We start from the raw sequence: 21,537 nt of genomic DNA, 5'->3' as shown, positions 1-21,537 counted from the left end.
GGATGAACCTAGAACCTATTATACAGAGTGAAATGAGTCAGAAATAGAAAGATAAATATGATATTCTAATACACATATACGGAATCTAGAAGAATGGTTCTGAAGAATTTATTTATGGGCAGCGGTGGAGAAACAGACGGAGAGAATAGACTTATAGACATGGAGAGAAGGGAGGAGAGGATGAGATGTATGAAAAGAGTAACATGGAAACTTACTTTACCCTGTGTAAAATAAATAGCTGATGGGTATTTGCTTTATGGCTCAGGAAACTCAAACAGGGGTTCTGTATCAATCTAGAGAAGTGGGATGGGGTGGGAGATGGGAGGGAGGTTCAAAAGGAAGGGGATATTTGTGTACCTATGGCTGATTCATGTTGAGGTTTGACAGAAAACAACAAAATTCTGTATAGCATTTATCCTTCTATAAAAAAATAAATTAAAAAATAATATATATCTTTCAATAGATAAGGAAATTCTTTTTACAATTATGTGTAATGACCAGTTTAGCATTCTAAATTCTGCCATTATATTTGGTACTACATGTACTCCTTCTATTTCTTTAGACAATATATTGGCTCTCTCCTATATGTGGTATTTAAATGGACATACTTTCATTTTGTCTCACTTGCCTTCCCTCATGACTTTCCCTTCACAATTTTGGGTGATTACATTTTTTACTAGTCTTGAAATTTAAATTATATCTTTGAATAGCCCTCTCTATTTGATTTATCACCTAATATAAGATACTTTTTGAATCTCCAGTGCTAAAAAAGAGAGAATGTCAGCATACATCCACTACCATATCCTTTCTCATTTAAATTTGGTAGTTATATTATTTCTATGCTTCATATTTCTTTTACCATAATGGCCACAGGGTTGCATTTTTTTTTCTTTATCCTAGAATCAGATGACTTCAGTAGCCTCTGTATTTGCTGTCTTACTCCATTTTCCTCTTTTTCAGATGAAACTTAGCCTCTGATTTTCAAGAAATTTCAAACTACTTCAAGAAAACTTTCTTGGAACCATGTTCTCTGAGTACTTATATGTTCAGAAATGTTTTCTGTGGCTTTTATACTCAAGTGATTGCTTAACTGGATATAAAATTCTTGGTTCATGCTTTTCCTAAGACATTCCCAGGCATCACTCAACTATGTGCTAGTTATATGCTATATGCTAGTTATCTACTCTGGTGAATTATGTGAACAACTGACAGAACAAGAGAGGAGATTTTTAAAAATCATAAAATCTACAATAAATCCCCCTATAGCAAAGTATTTCAAAACAATATCCAATAGACCTCAGTTGTATCTAAAAACATTATTGTAGCATATCATGTAATAATGATATATATAACCATGTCCCAGGGTGTTAAGAATAGTGTAAATTGCTTTGTGTTAAAATTCAAGAAAATGTAATTTTTTTACAAATATTTTTCCACTAATTGAAAAATAGTCTAATATTATAAACATCTGGCAATTTTAGGTAATTAAAAAGTTTGGTTCTGTGACATTTATTTCTTAATGACTTAAGGAAAATATGATTCTTCTCCTATAGAAGTTCTTCTCAGTGGGAGAACAAGTATGTCATATTTACTGGAGAAGATTTTTAAACAGATGATTATACCACTCCCTCCCTGCCATTTTCATTTGAAAATGTGTAATTTTGTACAAAATGAAATATGATAGAAGCAGATAGGAACATCATTGGACTAAATTTTTCAAAGCAGACTTCTTGATGAAGTGACTCTTGAGCTGAATAGATTTTTGTCTAGGGAGAGGGAGAATATTTGTAGATTCTGGAAAAGGAAATGTTGGTCAGAAAGTGCCACATAATTAGTACCACTTGTAAGGCCCCTATTTATAGCGTTGCTACTTTTTCTGATTGATCTAACATATGAGTTGTGCACCTACCTTTGTCCAGAGGCAGCATTTTCTATATCTGAGAATATGAATCAGCAGGGCTGACAGCAAATGAAGTTATTTTTTTTTTTCCATCAGTTATGTGATTAGAGCACTTGAAACAGGAAAAATTCCAAAATGCTATCTTAACCTGATTTCCATTCAGACTGGAGATTGGTTTAAAAGAATCACTGAATGATTCTCAGTCCAGATCTCTTGAGAGTTTCTGTCAAGTACGGGTCTAGGACTTCGGAGAAACTCTGAGAAAAAGTTTTCTTATGAGGAAAAACAGTTGGATTTGCTTTCCGTTAACTGCTCAGCACAATTTTTATTGCTCTGGGTATGTGGGGTGTGTTAGGGGAAATATTTAATGACAGATGTGCATGTTTTCTTTTAATATTAAAGGAAAATAGTTACCTACGCTTTGGCATATTTATATTTTAGTAGTTCCTGTGTGGAAACTCTGTTCTAAAGGTTCCAAGATTTGTGTTAAACACATGGAATTTTAAAACAGGAGCAAATTAACCCATGCCTTTCAGCACACTCCGAATATTTACAGTAATTTCTAGTCTTTTCTGTTTCCTAAAATATCAGTTCAGTCACTCAGTCGTGTCCGACTCTTTGCGACCCCATGAATTGCAGCATGCCAGGCCTCCCTGTTCATCACTAATTCCCGGAGTTCACTCAGACTCACGTCCATCGAGTCAGTGATGCCATCCAGCCATCTCATCCTCTGTCGTCCCCTTCTCCTCCTGCCCCCAGTCCCTCCCAGCATCAGAGTCTGTTCCAATGAGTCAACTCTTCAAATGAGGTGGCCAAAGTACTGGAGTTTCAGCTTTAGCATCATTCCTTCCAAAGAAATCCCAGGGCTGATCTCCTTCAGAATGGACTGGTTGGATCTCCTTGCAGTCCAAGGGACTCTCAAGAGTCTTCTCCAACACCACAGTTCAAAAGCATCAATTCTTCAGTGCTCAGCTTTCTTCACAGTCCAAGTCTCACATCCATACATGACCACTGAAAAAACCATAGCCTTGACTAGATGGACCTTTGTTGGCAAAGTAATGTCTCTGCTTTTGAATATGCTATCTAGGTTGGTCATTACTTTCCTTCCAAGGAGTAAGCGTCTTTTAATTTCATGGCTGCAATTATCATCTGCAGTGATTTTGGAGCCCCCCAAAATAAAGTCTGACACTGTTCTCCCAGCAATCTTGATTCCAGTTTGTGTTTCTTCCAGTCTAGTGTTTCTAATGATGTACACTGCATATAAGTTAAATAAGCAGGGTGACAATATATAGCCTTGACGTATGCCTTTCCCAATTTGGAACCAGTCTGTTGTTCCATGTCCAGTTCTAACTGTTGCTTCCTGACCTGCATATAGGTTTCTCAAGAGGCAGGTCAGGTGGTCTGGTATTCCCATCTCTTTCAGAATTTTCCACAGTTTATTGTGATCCACACAGTCAAAGGCTTTGGCATAGTCAATAAAGCAGAAATAGATGTTTTTCTGAAACTCTCTTGCTTTTTCCATGATCCAGCGGATGTTGGCAATTTGATCTCTGGTTCCTCTGCCTTTTCTAAAACCAGCTTCAACATCAGGAAGTTCACGGTTCACATATTGCTGAAGCCTGGCTTGGAGAATTTGAGCATTACTTTACTAGCGTGTGAGATGAGTGCAATTGTGCAGTAGTTTGAGCATTCTTTGGCATTGCCTTTCTTTGGGATTGGAATGAAAACTGACCTTTTCCAGTCCTGTGGCCACTGCTGAGTTTTCCAAATGTGCTGGCATATTGAGTGCAGCACTTTCACAGCATCATCTTTCAGGATTTGAAATGGCTGAACTGGAATTCCATCACCTCCACTAGCTTTGTTTGTAGTGATATAGTTAAAGATATTTTATTTACTTTCTGTAAAGTTAGTGCAGAGAAAAAGAGAGTGAGCCGGGCAGTCAGGCAAGAAAAGGGACATTTATTAGAGGGAAAAGAGAGGATGACTGGCTCTTAAGGAGAACCAGTATCCTTCCTTCTTGACGGGGTCCTTCTTATACTCCACCAATGAAGAATTTTCTGAAGGGATGGTTAATTTTTAGCCTGTAGTTGAGTCCTGTAGTCACATAGCCCAAGGTCTGGAGTCTGGTACTCTTGCAGCTTTGAGAAGATAGGCTCCAGTGAGAAAACAGAATACCATTTGGGCAATTTGGTCAGTCTCACAGATCACAGTGATTTTATTCTTTGTTTATGAGGTCGACATAATGAGCCATCTTATCAGTGAGACCCCATGTGGGCCCTATCACTTTCATTCTTTATTCAACAAACATTTGTTGAACATTGTGAATTGGGGAAACACAGGCTTATAAAATACCTCCCATACATTCCAAGAATCCATGGAAGCAGTTATCTACAGACACCAAATCCACAGGAACTTTGGGAAGTTCATGGAACTAAGTGGGAGCTCTGTGGTGTGTTTGGCATTTCCTGGTCTCAGGGCTCCTTAAGCAGCCAGCTTCTATTACGCAAAGTTTGTGGCCTCCCTGTGTACATCATTAATAAGTCAGGCCTGTGGTGTGTCCTTCTCACTGCCTGTTTACCTTCTAATCAGTTCTTACTCAATATAAGAAAATGTAAAAGTTTTCATTTATACTAGAGTAGTTATGAAGTGTTTTTAATCCTGGGATTTGTGGACAGAGGAATTAAGACAAATTGCATCTCTGAGCCTTATTAACTATGTGACATTAGGCTCTTAATCCGATCTGTAAAACAGAAATAGTATGAAGGATTGTTATGAAGACTAAATGAGGTAATGTAAGTAAAAGATTTTGGAAAGGGTCTGACATATGATAACTGTCGATAATTATGTGTATGTGGCATATATTCCTCTCACAATTACTGTTTTTAATAAATTGTGAAGAACTCCTTAAAAGCAGTAAACAAGTCCACTCAGTTTTTCTGAGGACTAGGGACAGTGTGTTCCATGAGATAGTAATGGAATAAATGTCTTTTTAATGAGGGAATGTTAATAAATTATGCTGCTTAGATCTTCAAGAGAAAGCATGTTCTTTCACGATTGCAAGGGCATAAGTGATGCCTCGTTCCTATAACCAGCAGTGTCAGCCAGGTACACATTAAGTTGGGTGCTTAGTTTGACAGACCTGGTGAAGTGGCTCAGTCGTGTCCAACTCTTTGTGACCCCATAGACTGCAGCCTACCAGCTCCTCCATTCATGGGATTTTCCTGGCAAGAGTACTGGAATGGGTTGCCATTTCCTTCTCCAGAGGATCTTCCTGACCTAGGGATCGAATCTGGATCTCCTGCATTGTAGGTAGACGCTTTACCATGTGTGCCACCAGGGAAGTCCTGAAAGACCTAGGGTTGGATATTATTGTATCATTGTGTAGATTATAAAAGAAAAAATCCATAGAATTATGAAAGAAGAAAAAAAAACTTATCTATAGGTGACTGATGATGTATCCATCTCAGTGGAACTCTTTAATGTTTATAAAAAATGGATCAATATATCCTTGACACTTTCAGGAGCACTACAACCTATTGATAAACAAATGGAATGGATGCAAACACATATAACCATACTTAAAAGGATTAAGTTATTTTAAACCATATATATACAATAATTCTGTCTGTTCATTTACCCATATATCCATTCATCAATCAGTTATTTTTATACTTACATCTATAGAAGAGGCTGTCTATCTACCATTCATTCATGTGACTATCTATTTATTTCCCTCTATCTTTGTAAACATAAAAAAAGAAATTCTGAGGATACAAACTAAACTGATAAAAATGGATATGCTAGATACTGGAGTGGACAGGGGAAATTTTTTCTCTTGTTTTGAGAAAAAGTCTTGAGACTTTATAATGTCTCATAAGGAAAATCCTTTAACAAATTTTATGTTTTTACGCTCTATTTAGTAATTAAACAGGAAGCCCATGACACTATCTCCTTGTTGAAAATATAGTATCCTATGTCAGAAGATATTTTGCCTGTGTTCTCGTCTAAGAGTTTTATGGTATTGTGTTTAAGCCTTAAGTTTATTTTGAGTTTATTTTTATGTATGGCATGAGAGTGTGTTCTAACTTCATTGATTTACATGTGGCTGTTTAGCTTTGCTGAAAAGACTGTCTTTTCCCCATTGTATATTTTTGTCTCCTTTGTGGAAGATTAATTGACCGTAGATGTGTGGGTTTATTTCTGGACTCTGTATTCTGTTCCATTGATCCATATGTCTACTTTTGTACCAATATCATGCTGTTTTTATTACTATAGCTTTGGAGTATTGTCTGAAGTCCTGATTTGTTCTTTTTCCTCACGATTGCATTGGCAATTCTGGGCCATTTATGACTCCATATAAATGTTTAGGATTATTTGTTCTATTTCTGTGAAAAATGTCATGGGTAATTTGATAGGGATTGAATTAAATCTGTAGATTGCTTTGGGTAGTATAGCCATTTTAACAATACTAATTCTTCCTCTATTAGAAAACCTTAATTTGAAGTTTAAATTCCCCATATTTTAAGACATGCTTCTTTCAATTTTTTTTTGTATATTACTTTTAATAATATATTAATAGTAGTATACTTTTCTTTTTTGATTACACAAAACTAAGTTTAGGATCCTACATGAAAAAAAAATAGACTTTGAGATGTTTATTTTGTCCATTCTTTATATCTGTTTTCTTTTCCCAGAAACAGAATTGTTTTTTCCTGCAGTGTACCTCCAGGCTTCATATCAGTTTACTAGGACTCTCAAAGTTCTCTGAGTAGACATAATCTAGTGATTTACCACTTTCTTACTTATTATACTCTATAGAGTATTCCTACTTCCCTAATAGCTCAGTTGGTAAAGAATCCACCTGTAATTCAGGAGACCCTGGTTTGATTCCTGGGTCAGGAAAATCTGCTAGAGAAGGGATAGACTACCCACTCAGTATTCTTGGGCTTCCCTTGTGGCTCAGCTGGTAAAGAATCCACCTGCAATATGGGAGACCTGGGTTCGATCCCTGGGTTGGGAAGATCCTCTGGAGAAGGGTAAGGCTACCCGCTCCAGTATTCTGTCCTGGATAATTCTATGGACTGTGTAGTCCATGGGGTGGCGAAGAGTCAGACACGACTGAGAGACTTATTTTATTTTATAGAGTATTCCAGAATCCATTCTCAAAGTCCCATATCTTAAGGAACCTACACCTCTTACTGGAAAAGAGGAAGGAATAGCAGAAGTCCTTACCTGAAGGCCCACATTCAATCATTCATCTGTTGTTATTCTCCTCTGGTATGTATCAGCTATCGCGAAGTTATGCTATCAGATTTTCAAATGGAGTTCTATCTAGTATCTAAGATAGCATGTATATTTTCTCACATTTCCATGTCCTTTTTGACTTCACAATAGTCTGAAGGACATGTGATCCTTGACTCTTTGCTCTTCATTATAATTACAATTTTAAGCAGCTTTTCTAGTTTCTCTAAGAATAATAATCAGTACTATGATTTGTGATTTGCTGTATTTTTTTGTTGTTGGACAATTGCTGCTGCTGCTGCTAAGTCGCTTCAGTCGTGTCCAACTCTGTGTGACCCTGACAATTAGCTAATGGATATTTATGAAAACAAATAATTTTATCTTATTACAATGTTGTAAATAATTTACACATTCCTGGTAATGCAGCTATTTGAAATACAAAAAATTATAACCTGGGTTGTCATGGATACATATGTGTAGAAGCTTAGTCTATAAATTTATTACAAAATTGACTGTTTTCAGTATGTAATGTAGTATAACCAAAAACCACTATTGTAATTGAGATTCATTTTCTTTTTCATCAAGGTTATTTCATTAAGCATATTGCTCCTTAATTGTGTGTATGTGTGTGTGTGTGTGTGTATGTGTGTGTTTTCCTCTAAAGACATTATGGTGCCAAAGGGCACAGTTTAAACTGTGTGTCAAAATGACTGATAGTAGTTTGGGTTGACTTTTGCTACCTTTCCTTTCCCTTGCTGATATGTCAAGTCAGGTCTGTATATAACCCTCAGAATAATGCTTATTATAATGTGTTAGGCCAAACCACTGGGGAGCTCATAGAAATTTAGTTGACCCAAACAGGGAAAAAAAGTAAAACTCTTGCTCCTCCAAAAAAAGGTCCCCAAATTTCACTGTGCTCTGCTTTTTAAGCATACAATAGCAATTACTAAAAGCAGACTAGAAGCAAAAAACAAATTGATACCTAAGAAAGTAGGGAAAAGAGAATATGAATGGGTCGGTGGAACCAGATATAGGTCAGGTTGCCCATGAACAGAGTTAGATAAAAATAATTGGAAAAAGTTTTTTACTTTGTTTGAATAGGCCAAGATTGGATAAGACTGAAATTAAAGTGATCAGATGAAACTTTTTAAGGTAACTTTCTTGGATAAAACATATTGTTCCTGGGTACACAGAAGTTTGAAAATCATGAACCTTATTAAATTTGGAACTCCTACTCATTTTTGTGTTTTTTCTTTTCCACAAGGTTGGCCATAAAGTAAGGCATATTTTGCTAAAACAGAGAAAATATACATTTTTTTGAGAACAGAAAAATATAAAAGGAAGTTGATAATGTATATTTTTTCTTAATATATATATTTTATAGAAGTATAGTTGACTTACAGTGTTTCAGATGCACAGCAGGTGATTCAGTTATCAGTTAAGTTCAGTTCAGTCACTCAGCCATTTCTGACTCTTTGTGACCCCATGAACCATAGCAGGCCAGGCCTCTCTGTCCATCACCAACTCCCAGAGTTTACCCAAACTCATGTCCATTGAGTCGGTGATGCCATCCAACCACCTCATCCTCTGTCGTCCCCTTCTCCTCCTGCCCTCAATCTTTCCCAGAATCAGGGTCTTTTCCAATGAGTCAGCTCTTCGCATCAGGTGGCCAAAGTACTGGAGTTTCAGCTTTAGCATCATTCCTTCCAAAGAACACCCAGGACTGATCTCCTTCAGAATGGGCTGGTTGGATCTCCTTGCAGTCCAAGGGACTCTCAAGAGTCTTCTCCAACACCACAGTTCAAAAGCATCAATTCTTCAGTGCTCAGCTTTCTTTATAGTCTAACTCTCACATCCATACATGACTACTGTAAAAACCATACCCTTGTCTAGATGGACCTTTGTTGACAAAGTAATGTCTCTGCTGTTTAATATGCTATCTAGGTTGGTCATAACTTTCCTTCCAAGGAGTAAGCATATTTTAATTTCATGGCTGCAGTCACCATCTGCAGTGATTTTGGAGCCCAAAAAAATAAAGTCAGCCACTGTTTCCCCATCTGTTTGCCATGAAGTGATGGGACCGGATGACACGATCTTAATTTTATGAATGTTGAGTTTTAAGCCAACTTTTTCACTCTCCTCTTTCACTTTGATCAAGAGACTCTTTAGTTCTTCTTCACTCTCTGCCAGAAGGGTGGTGTCATCTGCATGTCTGAGGTTATTGATATTTCTTCCGGCAGTCTTGATTCCAGCCTGTGCTTCTTCCAGCCCAGCATTTCTCATGATGTACTCTGCATATAATTTAAATAAGCATGGTGACAATATATAGCCTTGACGTATTCCTTTTCCTATTTGGAACCAGTCTGTTCCATGTCCAGTTTTGACTGTTGCTTCCTGACCTGCATATAGGTTTCTCAAGAGGCAGGTCAGGTGGTTTGGTATTCCCACATCTGAAAATTCTTTAAGAATTTTCCACAGTTTATTGTGATCCACACAGCCAAAGGCTTTGGCATAGTCTCCAGGGGATCTTCCCAACCCAGGGATCAAACCCAGGCCTCCCGCATTCCAGGCAGATGCTTTAACCTCTGAGCCAAGGGCTTCCCTTTGGCATAGTCAATAAAGCAGAAATAGATGTTTTTCTGGAACTCTCTTGCTTTTTCCATGATCCAGCGGATGTTGGCAATTTGATCTCTGGTTCCTCTGCCTTTTCTAAAACCAGCTTGAACCTCTGGAAGTTCACGGTTCACATATTGCTGAAGCCTGGCTTGGAGAATTTTGAGCATTACTTTACTAGCCTGTGACATGAGTGCAATTGTGTGGTAGTTTGAGCATTCTTTGGCATTGCCTTTCTTTGGGATTGGAATGAAAACTGACGTTTTCCAGTTCTGTGGCCACTGCTGAGTTTTCCAAATGTGCTGGCATATTGAGTGCAGCACTTTCACAGCATCATCTTTCAGGATTTGAAATAGCTCAACTGGAATTCCATCACCTCCACTACCTTTTTTCATAGTTCTGCTTCCTAAGGCCCACTTGACTTCACATTCCAGGATGTCTGGCTCTAGGTCAGTGATCACACCATCATGATTATCTTGGTCATGAAGCTCTTTTTTGTACAGTTCTTCTGTGTATTCTTGCCACCTCTTCTTAATATCTTCTGCTTCTGTTAGGTCCATACCACTTATGTCCTTTATTGAGCCCATCTTCACATTAAATGTTCCCTTGGTATCTCTAATTTTCTTGAAGAGATCTCTAGTCTTTCCCATTCTATTGTTTTCTTCTATTTCTTTGCATTGATCGCTGAGGAAGGCTTTTTTATCTCTCCTTGCTATTCTTTGGAACTCTGCATTCAGTTATACATGTACACATATATTAGTTTTGAAATTATTTTCCATTATAGGTTATTAGAAGATATTGACTCTAGTTCCCTCTTCTATACAGTAAACCTTTGTTGCTTCTTACATATCTATTTTTTTTTAAATTAGAAATCTAGCATTCTCTTCATACTAAGTCAAACAAATAGAATCAAAATGTCATAAATTTTTTAGTTAGGCAAAAATTCATAGGTTTTCTAAAATATATATTATACATGTATTTATATATATTAATATAACATTTTTCTATTATGCTTAATAAAGGCTTGAGAAAGAACCTCAAAAAAATCATAGAAGAGATGGAGAAATTGGAAAACAAACTAAATGAAATGAGAGCAGTGAATATGAAATAGAAGAAATGAAACAAACTAGGTAAAAGTAAAAAATCATCATATATCCAGTTATTTTTGTAATTAATTAATTAAGTTTTTTGGAGGCTAATTACTTTACAGTATTGTAGTGGTTTTTGCCATACATTGACATGAATCAGCCATGGGTGCACATGTGTTCCCCATCCTGAACCACCCTCCACCTCCCTCCTCATCCCATCCCTCAGGGTCATCCCAGTGCACTGGCTCTGAGCATCGAACCTGGACTGGCAATCTATTTCATATATGGTAATATACATCTGGTCCCATCACTTCATGAGAAATAGATGGGGAAACAGAGGAAACAGTGTCAGACTTTATTTTTAGGGGCTCCAAAATCACTGCAGATGGTGATTACAGCCATGAAATTAGAAGATGCTTGCTCCTTGGAAGGAAGGTTATGACCAACCTAGATAGCATATTCAAAAGCAGAGACATTACTTTGCAGACAAAGGTCCGTCTAGTCAAGGCTATGGTTTTTCCAGTGGACTATGAAGAAAGCTGAGGGCCGAAGAATTGATGCTTTTGAACTGTGATGTTGGAGAAGACTCTTGAGAGTCCCTTGGACTGCAAGGAGATCCAACCAGTCCATTCTGAAGGAGATCAGCCCTGGGATTTCTTTGGAAGGAATGATGCTAAAGCTGAAACTCCAGTACTTTGGCCACCTCATGTGAAGAGTTGACTCATTGGAAAAGACTCTGATGCTGGGAGGGATTGGGGGCAGGAGGAGAAGGGGATGATAGAGGATGAGATGGCTGGATGGGATCACCGATGGACGTGAGTCTGAGTCAACTCCAGAAGTTGGTGATGGACAGGGAGACCTGGCATGCTGCAATTCATGGGGTCGCAAAGAGTCGGACATGACTGAGCAACTGAACTAAACTGAACTGAACTGAATATACATATTTCAATGCTATCCTCTCAAATCATCCCACCCTCACCTTCTCTCACAGAGTCCTAAAGTCTGTTCTTTACATCTATGTCTCTTTTACTGTCTTGCGTATAGGGTCATCATTACCATCTTTCTAAATTTCATATATATGTGTTAATATACTATATTGGTGTTTTTCTTTCTGACTTACTTCACTTTCTATAATAGTCTCCAGTTTCATACACCTCATTAGAACTGATTCAAATGCATTCTTTTTAATAGCTGAGTAATATTCCATTGAGTCTATGTACCACAGGTTTCTTATCCATTCATCTGTTGATGAGTCCAGTTGTTTTTAAACATGACTGTTTATTAGAAACCTATCTGTAGGTCTGGAGAAAAAAAAAAAGAGCAATATCTAGACATTTGTATTTTTTTTTAATTACAAGATAATTCTGATATGCATCTGGATTTTAAAGTGATTACAGGTTTTGCTATTAAATCATAGTTTTTGGTAGTAGGAGTTCTATTATTTTTTGTTGACCAATCATGATATAATGGTATTGAGTAATAGTTACATAATCACAATAGTAAAAGCTGTTTATCAGTTTTCACAATCCATAGCCAGACAAAAAATAAAATATAGTTACAATTGCAAGCCGTAATTTGAACATAATTAACTTAAAAATATAAAATAATTACATATAATTCGTGGGGGGTCAAGCTGAGTGATGTGGTAAGTGAAAGTACATACATGCACATATTTTCACCTGCCCAGCCAGTCTGTGTCTTTTGGTTGGTGATTTAATCCCCTTATATTTAAGGTAATTATCAGTATGTATGATCCTACTACCATTTTTTAAAATTGTTTTGGGTTTATTTTCTGTTTTGTAGGTCTGGGTTTTCCTGTTAACTCAGCTGGTAAAGAATCCGCCCTCAAGGCAATAGACATGGATTCAGTCCCTGGGTTGGGAAGATCCCCTGGAGAAGGGAAAGGTTACCCAGCCCAGTATTCTGGCCTGGAGAATTCCATGGACTGTATAGTCCATGAGTCAGACAAGACTGAGCAGCTTTCACTTTCAGTAGGTCTTTTCCTTCTCTTGTGTTTCCTGCCTAGAGAAGTTCCTTTATCATTTGTTGTAAAGCTGGTTTGGTGGTGCTGAATTCTCCTAACTGTTACTTGTCTGGAAAGCGTTTGATTTCTCCATCATATCTGAGTGAGAGTCTTGCTGGGTAGAGTATTCTTGGTTGTAGGTTCTTCTCTTTCATCACTTTAAATATATCGTGCCATTCCCTTCTGGCTTGTAGAGTTTCTGTTGAGAAATCAGCTGAGAGCCTGATGGTAGCTCTGATGGTAGTTCTCTTGTATGTCATTTGTCATTTTTTCCTTGTTGCCTTTAATATTTTATCTTTGTCTTTATTTTTTGTCATTTTGTTTAGTATGTGTCATGGTGTGTCATGGATAAACTCTTAGGTTTATTCTGCCTGGGACTCTCTGTGCTTCCTGGATTTGGTTGACTATTTCCTTTCCTATGTTAGGGAAGTTTTCAACTATTATCACTTCAATATTTTCTCAGGTACTTTCTTCTCCTTCTGGGACCCCTATAACATTTGCACATTTTATGTTGTCCTAGAGGTTTCTTAGGCTGTCTTCATTTCTTTTCATTCTTTTTTCTATATTCTGTTCTGAAGCATTAATGTCCACCATTCTGTACTCCAGGTCATTTATCCATTCTTAGGCCTCAGTTATTCTTCTGCTGATTCCTTTTGGTGTATCATCATCTGTTTGTTCTTTAGTTCTTCTAGGTCTTTGGTAAACATTTCTTGCATCTTCTCCATTGTTTGCCCAAGATCCTGGATCATCTTTACTATCATTATTTTGATTCTTTTTCTGGAAGTTTTCCTATCTCCACTTCATTTAGATGTTTTTCTGGATTTTTATCTTGTCCCTTCATATGGGACATAACTTTCTGCTTTTTCATTGTGATCAACTTTCTGTAATATGGTTTTTGTTTTAGCTGCTATGGGACTGTGCTTCTTCTTGCTTCTGTCTGCCTTCTGGTAGATGATGTTAAGAAGCTCATGTAAGCTTCCTGATGGGAGGGACTGATGATGGGAAAAACTGGGTCTTGCTCTGGTGGACAGAGCCTTGCTCAGTAAAGCTTTAATCCAATTATCCCTGTTAGTTGTTTGGTCTGAGGCAACCCGGCCCTGGGGTCTAAAGTAGGGTTAATGGAGAACTCCAAGAGGGTTTACTCCAAGGGAGACCTTCCCAGCCTGATGCTGCCAATGCCCCTGTCCCTGTAGTAAGCCCCTGCAGACCCATGTCTCCAGAGAAGACCCTCCAACACTAGCAGGTAGTTTTGATTCAGTCTCCTGTGGGGTCCCTTCTCCTTTCCTCTTGGTCTTGGTGTGCACAAGATATTGTTTGTGCCCTCCAAGAGTGGAGTCTCTGTTTCCCCCAGTCCTGTGGAAGTCCTATAATCAAATCCCACTAGCCTTCACAACCAGGTTCCCTGGGGATTCCCAGTCCCTTTGTCAGATTCCCAGGCTGGGAAGCCTGATGTGGTATTCAGAACCTGCACAACAGTGGGAGAACTTCTTTGGTATTGTTGTTCTCCAGTTTGTGGGTCACTCACCCAGCAAGTATGGAATTTGATTTTATCATGATTGCACCCCTCCTATCATCTTTCTGTGACTTCTTCTCTGTCTTTGGACGTGGGTTATATCTTTTTGGTGGATTCCAGCATCCCTCCATCGATGGTTGTTCAACAGCTGGTTGGAATTCTGATGTTCTCACAGGAAGAGATGAGCACATGTCCTTCTCCTCCACCATCTTAGAATGTTCATTTTAAAAACCCAGCTCTACTAACTGATATAGTTAATGGGATAAGTTTCTATCAGTGGAAAAATACTAAACTGCTTTGAAGATTGGGTACTGTTTATATAAAGTAACGGAATCTGACAGTGCGTGAAAAATGCATCTTCAGATAGGCAGAAGAGACAGCTTTAATATAAATTGCTAGACAAGCTTCTTTTTATAAATCATCAGTACAGTGAAAAATAAATGAGGATGTTACCTTTGTTAAAGTTAGTGTGCTCAAATTAGCTTGGTTGATGTTTTTTGATAATCTGATTTTAATTTTAATATTTAAACATTATGTTTGAACTCAGGTTAAATTATATGTATAAAATATATAGAATAATGAAAAGTTTTAAGCAGCACACAGCTGTGAACATATTAGGCAGCTGTTCAACATATGCTTGTTGGAGATATTGCTGGATGAATTTTCTAATACGGCTTACCACATTTTTGGTGTTATGAATTTGATAGGAACATTAAAATGTCAGTATAAAATATTCCACTATTTCAATGTGTAAATAATTTGAGTTACAGATAGAAATGGCTATTTGGCATAAGCAGCTGTAGTAATTTCTGCATGCTTTGTTTCCTCACAGAAATGAAATAAGAGACAACTTGGTAAATGCTAAATTTTTACAAAAGAATCACAAGCTTATCCAATAACATTGCTCAAATATATGGAGGGAAACTATTAAAGACAGAAAGAGTTTAGTGGAGATAGGAATGAAGTGCCATCATTCATGTAGTTAAGTGCATGGTATGACAGAGGTTGGGTGTGAGGGAAACTGTGCATAGAAGATGTAACATTTGAGCTAGTTCAGAGGATGATCACAAGTCAGCCAAGTAGGCTGGGAAAGGAGCACTGGAAGGAGTGGTGGGGCAGATCCCACCTGTACTTTCAGCTCATTTCAGTGCATACTGGCTCGACTTAAAATTCCTCACATCTGTGTTTCCTTGTTTAAGAATTCTGGCTGCTAGAGCCCTGTGTGGTGATCTGGCGTAGTGAAAGTCACTCAGTTGTGTCTGACTCTTTGTAATCCCATGGGCTGTACAGTCCATGGAATTCTCCAGGCCAGAATACTGGAGAGGGTAGCCTTTCCCTTCTCTAGGGGATCTTCCCAACCCAGGTCTCCTGCATTGCAGGTGGATTCTTCACCAGCTTAGCCACATCTGGAAGTGCTGGTGAATAAAATCCTTCCTATTGGGCTACTGAGAGTAGCCCCCAACCAATGACTAATAAGCTGCTGCTGCTGCTAAGTCGCATCAGTCGTGTCCGACTCTGTGCGACCCCATAGACGGCAGCCCACCAGGCTCCCCTGTCCCTGGGATTCTCCAGGCAAGAACACTGGAGTGGGTTGCCATTTCCTTCTCCAAATGCATGAAAGTAAAATGTGAAAGTGAAGTCACTTAGTCATGTCTGACTCTTAGCGACCCAATGGACTGTAGCCTACCAGGCTCCTCCGTCCATGGGATTCTCCAGGCAAGAGTACTGGAGTGGGGTGCCATTGCCTTCTCTGACTAATAGGCAGACTAGTAGGCAGACTAATAGGTGTACAAATGCCCTGGCTCCCTCAGTCTTTGGGTGGGATAACTCTGGGAAGCAGGTTCTGCAGCATACAAAGCATCCCAATGATACAAAGCTCCAAGTGCTTACTGAGTAACATCCTCATTGTTTTCCCCCTAACTTGTCTCAGTTCCTACTTTCCTTCTGTGTTTCCTGGAATAACTACCAAACACACTTCTAAGCCTCAAATTCTTGTTCCCGGGTTTGTCCTGGAGGGACTTCAACCTCAAATATTTAAGACATTTCAAAACAGAGTGGCCACCATGTGCAAAGGCATCTTGGAGATGCCTTGTCAAGAAATTTCCCAGCTCAAGCTGAGAAATAGGAAACTGGAGGTCTAGAGAGATTGATGTCTGGTCCAGTGTCACAAAGAAAGAATTCTACATTTTGGACTCCAAATTTAGTGTTTGACACTAGTCAACATTAAAATTTTTTGTATAACAAAGGTAAAGCTTAAAATAGAAATACTACAGCAGTGACAAAACCTTTTCTGCTCAGTTTTGAAAACATTTGGACATTGTATACTTGTGTTTTTGATGATATCCTTCATAGATAAGGATCTTGACTGTATTGCAGACCCGGTGAATGGAATTTCAGAAACAATCACAATACAACAAGTATAGTAACAGGGTATTAAAGACGTTATTGCAGAAGAAGAAGCTTTATTTCATGGAAAATCAAGAAGTCATGCCAGCATAATTGGAATTTTGCAGGAGAACAACTAACAGAATTAGAAACATGAGTGAAAGTGGTATATAAAAAATGTAGTCAGCCTATGAAATATAATAAAAATATATTGTAAGTGGTAGTAATATTTTAAATTCTATTGTTCATGACCTCAGAGAGATGCTTCAAACACTGCCATGTTTTACTACAGATTCAGTCAGATATTGTCCATATAATCTCATTAACTCAGAATACTCCAGGTTTGTTTTTAAAAGTCCCTTTAACTTAATAAATAATGCACAGAAAGGAGGAATGACCTACTTGGAATCATCAGAAAAAGAATAGAATCAGAATCAGAGGTCAAAGGGTAGAGTTAGTATCCATCCTCAAACTGAAAATTAGATGTTCATAGTTTGTTACAATAATTTTGAACTTTAAAATCCACTTAAATATGAGTTTTAGTATTTTTGTATTTATATTAAATACTCAAAATATTTGTAAATGGCATCAGTTCAGTTCAGTCGCTCAGTTGTGTCTGACTCTTTGAGACCCCATGAATCGCAGCACGCCAGGCCTCCCTGTCCATCACCAACTCCCGGAGTTCACTCAGACTCACGTCCATCGAGTCAGTGATGCCATCCAGCCATCTCATTCTCTGTCATCCCCTTCTCCTCCTGCCCCCAATCCCTCCCAGCATCAGAGTCTTTTCTAATGAGTCAACTCTTCACATGAGGTGGCCAAAGTACTGGAGCTTCAGCTTTAGCATCATTCCCTCCAAAGAACACCCAAGGCTGATCTCCTTCAGAAAGGACTGGCTGGATCTCCTTGCAGTCCAAGGGACTCTCAAGAGTCTTCTCCAACACCACAGTTCAAAAGCATCAATTCTTTGGTGCTCAGCCTTCTTCACAGTCCAACTCTCACATCCATACCTGACCATTGGAAAAACCATAGCCATGACTAGACGGACCTTTGTTGACAAAGTAATGTCTCTGCTTTTCAATATGCTATCTGGGTTGGTCATAACTTTTCTTCCAAGGAGTAAGTGTCTTTTAATTTCATGGCTGCAGTCACCATCTGCAGTGATTTTGGAGCCCCCCAAAATAAAGTCTGACACTGTTTCCACTGTTTCCCCATCTATTTCCCATGAAGTGATGGGACCAGATGCCATGATCTTCCTTTTCTGAATGTTGAGCTTTAAGCCAACTTTTTCATTCTCCTCTTATACAAATCCCTAGTTGCTCTTTATAAAGATGTCTGAAGCTAATAAATGCATTGATAAGTTATAGTACTTTAATACAACTAATTAAATTATTGAAAGTATCAGTAAGAATCAGAAGCTTAAGAACATGCTAATTGTCTAACTTAAGTCTTTGTGGAAATTTTAATTTTACACATCAGAGTTAAATGTATTACATTAATGTACTTGCTTTTGATTCTTATAAAAAAATAAAAGTTGTAAAATAGCAATAACAAAAGTCATATATGCATAATTTCTTATATTTAAACATTATTGAACACATGACAAGTGAGTTGGAATCAAGGGTATTATCTGCCTTTTGTTGTCATTCAGTCACTAAGTCATGTCTGACTCTGCAACCCCATGGACTGCAGCACACCATGCTCCTCTGTCCTCCACTATCATCCTGAGTTTGCTCAAACTCATGTCCCTTGAGTCGGTGATGCTATCTAACCATTTCATCCTCTGCCACCCTCTTCTCCTTTTGCCTTCAGTCTTTCCCACATCAGGGTCTTTTTCAATGAGTCAGCTCTTCATATCAGGTGGCCAACATATTGGAACTTCAGCTTCAGCATCAGTCCTTCCAGTGAATATTCAGGGTTGATTTCCTTTAGAACTGACTGGTTTTATCTGCCTTCTTCTGAGCATAGTAACTAATTACATTTGAACTTGATAGAGTTCAGCTCAAGCACAGCCTCTTGAATCCCAGAGATGACCCCAGACAGAGCCAGCTGCTCTATTCCTCTGCTAAAATCATAGCTTGTTCACATTTATTTTATTATGAATTTCACTGTAATGTGTTTATACAATATATTAAAATATAGTATTTTCCTGTATAAGTACATGTATGAATCAGCTGTAAGGCACTAGTCCTGTTACTTGTATCTCAGGGCCAGGCACATAGTGGAAGCTCAGTAAATGTTTGTGTGGATAGATGGATGAATGAATGAAAGAATTAAAAATATGCCAATTTAGAGCAGACATTGAGGCAAGTTATTTGCCTGTTGGCTTTAAAGTTACTGTAACATTAAAATATTTTCAAACATCATTCTAGGATGGCACAAAGGACCGCACTTGGGTAGATGTCAGGATGCCATATGAAGAAGAGGAGAAGATAAGAAGAGGTAGAATTAGACAATATTAGACAATTAGGAGGACAAAGAAGGAAAGGGAAGTAACTATTTTCAAACACTATGCCATTTCTTTTGGAAATGAAAGACATTGTAGAGCAGGGATTTAAAACACTGGAGACAAAGTGCCTGAGTTGAAATCATGCCTCTGCCACTTCTAGCTATGTGACTGGGGAGGTCAGCTTTTCTTTCCTTCATCCATAATTTGCTTCATAGGGCTGTTTATTCTAAAGCATAAGCTGCAAGTAACAGAAAACTTACTAGCTGCTTAAATACTAAAGGCACTTAATTATCTAATGTAAGTAGAAGTCTCAGAGATGGTAAATTCTGGGTTGGGTCAACAGCTCAGGATATGAGGCCCTGGGTGCCATGTCTGTCTGTCTTTTGACCACTCACTCATGGCTTCAAGATGATTGTTACAACTCCAGGCTCTCCATTCTCAAATGACAGCATCCCAAGGTAGGGACAAGTGGAGGGACAGTAAGTGGCTTGGCAAGGGAGTTGCAAGAGAACTTGGCGCTTTTCATGTTTTTCAGGAAGGGAAATCTTGTCCCCAACCTGCACCTAATTTCTTTCCCTTTTTGATTAGAACTAAAGGTAAAGGAAGCAAGAAACAAGTATCTTGTTAGAAGACAAGTATCTTTTTCTTAGCCTTTCCAGCAGAAGAACAAATAAGAAAGTGGTTGTGAATGGCAGGTGAGTCACCAGCAGAGTATAGGTCAATTTTGTTATAAGGATTATTACTGTGAATTCTCATGCCTAGCACAGATTTGATGTTGTTATTATTACTATTGTTATTATCAATACTTATTTGATAAGTATTGTAATTATTACTATAATTACTCTGAAATGCATTGAAGAGAATAAATCCAAAATTTAATATACGTCTTCAATGGTAATATAGACTCCTTACTGCTTACAGTTATTTTTATAAATTATTTACTAACTCAGACGTTGCTATTATTCTGAGTGTTATTTTCACTCCTGCCCTTTTTTTTACCCCCTACCACTTTGGTCCATGTAAATTGCCAACTAAGAGAAATAGTCTGTTCCTGTTTTCAAGACTGAAATGTAAACAATGGTTTTTCTAACATACCAAATAAAATGAGTGAAGACTTTTATTTGAATTATTTTTCCTATATCCTCAGGAATTAAGGTTGAGTTTTACCTCAGAGTTTCACAATGTATAAACTGTTCATGTAGACCTCTTGAGGTAATAATTTGCCACACCGCCATTTCTCTGTGGATTATTTAGCTAACAGGAAAATTCATCTCATATGCTGTTCTCATCAATTTAATATTTGAGGATGTCACTTATTTCAGTTACAACATGAATTGTGGTAAGAGAGGATAGCATTTGGGAGAGATTAAATAGCATATATTCAGGGAATCAAATAAGAATACCAAAGAGGTAAACAAAACAAACAAAATGAAAAATAACCTCTAGAGAAGAGACAAAAGGATGAAAGTAATAAAATCTACAACCAAGTTTTTATGCTAGCCAATTAGGAGACCTCTTTCAATGTATTAATCACTAGTCTTTTATATGATACAAATTATACACTAGTATAACTTCAAAGTCAGAAGCCTTGAGCAGTAGTGTTTTTTCATGTTTGTAAGTAGAAAAACAAATAATCACATTTTAAATCAATTTTTATAGCAAGCAGAAACATACATGACTATTTGAAATATGTATCACAGATATACTCTAGGATCAGAGACAATTACATTGTGACTTCCATTTATTAGATAGTTGAAGTATTAGGAAAATGGCCCTAAAACATAGACCTATTATTTGTATACTATAATCTGTTTCTTTTTTAAAAAACAGTTTTATTAAGATGTAATTTTAATACCACAAAGTATACCTGTTTGAAGTATACATTTCAATGGTTGATTTTATTATTTTTATGTGAAGCAAACACACTGGAAAAAAAAAAAATTAAAGAGAGAGTGCTTGGAAAATGCTGATTTCCAATTAGAAGTTAAGGTAAATACTAAAAAAAATCAATTGGAAGACAAATTTTTCATTTAAAATCCCAAAACATACGAAAAGTAATATCTACACATTGTATCATTCTCTGTCTCCTAAGTTCAGGCACACTCAGTGTTAGCACAGGATCACCTACCTGGGAAGAGAAACGCACCAGCATTTCTCCTCAGATAATTGGGGCAAATGTAAACAAAAATAGAGAGGGAAAGCTGAAGGTGGGGGGTGAAGGAAACCAGGAGACTTCTGGTGTGTGAATTTAACAAAGAAGATTTTGTTATCATGCTTAATTTTCTTCTTTCTTGATTTCTAATATTTCCTCTTTCCAAAGTTTCA

General features: G+C 37.6%; 1 long non-coding RNA gene across 1 annotated transcript; it reads left to right on the top strand.

The window, feature by feature from the left end:
- The first annotated feature begins 345 nt into the window (after positions 1-345).
- On the top strand, positions 346-19,783 carry LOC139184547 (uncharacterized). Its single transcript, XR_011568055.1, has 3 exons — positions 346-7,177; positions 10,777-10,884; positions 19,136-19,783. It is a non-coding gene; the product is annotated as an uncharacterized lncRNA (long non-coding RNA).
- The last annotated feature ends 1,754 nt before the right edge of the window (positions 19,784-21,537 follow it).

The sequence above is a fragment of the Bos indicus genome, chromosome 8, assembly GCF_029378745.1.
Source record: "Bos indicus isolate NIAB-ARS_2022 breed Sahiwal x Tharparkar chromosome 8, NIAB-ARS_B.indTharparkar_mat_pri_1.0, whole genome shotgun sequence".
Classification (NCBI taxonomy): Eukaryota; Metazoa; Chordata; class Mammalia; order Artiodactyla; family Bovidae; genus Bos; species Bos indicus.
This window is presented reverse-complemented; position numbering and strand designations above follow the sequence as displayed.